Source organism: Bos indicus, chromosome 13 (assembly GCF_029378745.1).
Source record: "Bos indicus isolate NIAB-ARS_2022 breed Sahiwal x Tharparkar chromosome 13, NIAB-ARS_B.indTharparkar_mat_pri_1.0, whole genome shotgun sequence".
NCBI lineage: Eukaryota > Metazoa > Chordata > Mammalia > Artiodactyla > Bovidae > Bos > Bos indicus.
This window is the reverse complement of record NC_091772.1, coordinates 1,746,890-1,749,774: the sequence shown is the minus strand read 5'-3', so window position 1 is coordinate 1,749,774 and position 2,885 is coordinate 1,746,890. Positions and strand designations below refer to the sequence as shown.

General features: G+C 36.3%; 1 non-coding gene across 1 annotated transcript; it reads left to right on the top strand.

Annotated features, from left to right (window-relative positions):
• The first annotated feature begins 775 nt into the window (after nucleotides 1–775).
• Nucleotides 776–848, top strand: TRNAC-ACA (transfer RNA cysteine (anticodon ACA)). The gene has a single exon. It is a non-coding gene; the product is annotated as a tRNA-Cys (tRNA).
• Nucleotides 849–2,885: the final 2,037 nt, after the last annotated feature.

Below are 2,885 nucleotides of genomic sequence, written 5' to 3'. Positions count from 1 at the left end.
TGATGAATATAGATAGAAAAATCCTCAATAAAATTCAAGCAAACAGAATCCAACAATATATTAAAAAGATCATGATCAAGTGGACTTTATTCCAGAGATTAAGGATTCTTCAATATTCTCAAATCAATCAACTTGATACACCATATTAACAAATTGAAGGATAAAAACCATATGATTATCTCAATAGATGCAGAGAAAGATTTTGAAAAAATTCAACACCCACTTATGATAAAAACTCTGCAGATAGTAGGTATAGAAGGACCATACCTAACACAATAAAAGCCATATATGACAAACCCACAGCAATTTTTCAATGGTGAAAAATTGAAAGCATTTCCTCTAAAATCAGGAACAAGACAAAGGTGCTCACTCTCACCACTACTATTCAACATAGTTTTGGAAGTACTAGCCACAGCAATCAGAGAAGAAAAATAAATAAAAGGAATCCAGATTGGAAAAGAAGTAAAACACTCACTATTTTTAGATGACATGATCCTCTACATAGAAAACCCTAAAGATACCACCAGAAAATTACCAGAGCTAATCAATGAATATAGCAAAGTTTCAAGACATAAAATTAAGACACAGAAATCCCTTGCATTGCTATACATGAACAATGAAAAAACAGAAAGAGAAATTAAGGAAACAATCCCATTCACCACTGCAATGAGAAGAATAAAATATTCTGGAATAGATTTACCTAAAGAAACAAAAGACCTATATATAGAAAACTATAAAGCACTGTAAAGACTTTTTTTGTAAAACTACAAAGACTTCCCTGGTGGCTCAGATGGTAAAGCATCTGCCTACAATGCAGGAGACCCAGGTTCAATCCCTGGGTCAGGAAGATACCCTGGAGAAGGAAATGGCAACCCACTCCAGTATTCTTGCCTGGAAAATCCCATGGATGGAGGAGCCTGGTTGGCTACTGTCCATGGGGTCGCAAAGAGCTGGACACGACTGAGCGACTTCACTATCTATCTATAAAGCACTGATAAAGAAAATAAAAGATGACACAAATAGATGGAGACATATACCATGTTCATGGATTGGAAGAATCAATATAGTGAAAATGAGTATACTACTCAAAGCCATCTATAGATTCAGTGCAACCCCTATCAAGCTAGCAATGGTAATTTTCACAGAACTATAACAAATAATCTCACAATTTGTATGGAAACACAAAAAAAACTCAAATAGCCAAAGCCATCTTGAGAAAGAAGAATGGAACTGGAGGAATCAGACTTCCTGACTTCAGGCTATACTACAAAGGTACAGTCATCAAGACAGTATGGTCCTGGCACAAAGACAGGAATATAGATGAATGGAACAAAATAGAAGCCCAGAGATAAATCCATGCACCTATGGGCACCTTATCTTTGACAAAGGAGGCAAAAATAGACAATAAAGAAAAGACAATCTCTTAAACAAGTGGTGCTGGCAAAACAGGTCAACCACTTGTAAAAGAATGAAACTAGAACACCTTCTAACATTATACACAAAAATAAACTCAAAATGGATTAAAGATCTACATGTAAGGCCAGAAACTGTAAAACTCTTAGAAGCAAACATAGGCAAAACACTCTGACATAAATCACAGCAAGATCATCTATGACCCACCCCCCCAGAGTAATGAAAATAAAAACAAAGAGAAACAAATGGGATGTAATTGAACTTAAAAGCTTTGCACAATGAAGCAAACTATAAGCAGGGTGAAAAGGGAGCTTTAAGATTGGGAGAAAATAATAGCAAACGAAGCAACTGACAAAGAATTAATCTCCAAAATGTACAAGAAGCTCATGCAGCTCAATACCAGAAAAACAAACAACCTAATCAAAAAGTAGGCCAAAGAATTAAACAGACATTTCTCCAAAGAAGACATACAGATGGCTAATAAACACATGAAAAGATGCTCATCATCACTCATTATTAGAGAAATGCAAATCAAAACCACAATGAAGTATTATCTCATGATGGTCAGAATGCCTGCCATCAAAAAGTCTATAAACAATAAATGCTGGAGAGGGTGTGGTGAAAAGGGAACCCTCTTGCATTGATTGTGGGGATGCAAACTGGTACAGCCACTATGGAGAACAGTATGGAGATTCCTTAAAAAACTGGAAATAGAACTGCCATATGTCCAGCAATCCCACTGCTGAGTATACACTCTGAGGAAACCAGAATTGAAAGAGACGTGTGTACCCCAATGTTCATCGCAGCACTGTTTACAATATCTAGGACAGGGAAGCAACTGAGATGTCCATCAGCAGATGAATGTATAAGAAAGCTGTAGTACCTATACATAATGGAATATTACTCAGCTATTAAAAGAATGCATTTGAATCAGTTCTAATGAGGTGGATGAAACTGGAGCCTATTATACACAATGAAGTAAGTCAGAAAGAGAAACACCAATGCAGTATATTACACATATATATGGAATTTAGAAAGATGGTAATGAAGATCCTATACGAAAGGCAGCAAAAGAGACACAGATGTAAAGAACAGACGTTGGACTATGTGGGAGAAGGCGAGGGTGGGATGATTTGAGACAATAGCATTAAATCATGAATATTACTATATGTAAAATAGATGACCAGTGTAAGTTCAATGTATGAAGCAGTGCACTCAAAGCCAATTCTCTGGGACTACCCAGATGGATGGGATGGGGAGGGAGGTCAGAGAGGGGTTCAGGATGGGGAGACACATGTGTACCCATGGGTGATTCATGCCCATGTATGGCAAAAATCACTATAATATTATAAAGAAATCATCCTCAAATTAAAATAAATTAATTAATTAAAAAAAGAAAGAAAATCAAGAAAACAGAGTAAGTCCCCTGCATATCAATGACTTCAATTCCAAGAGCACATTCCTAAGTCCAA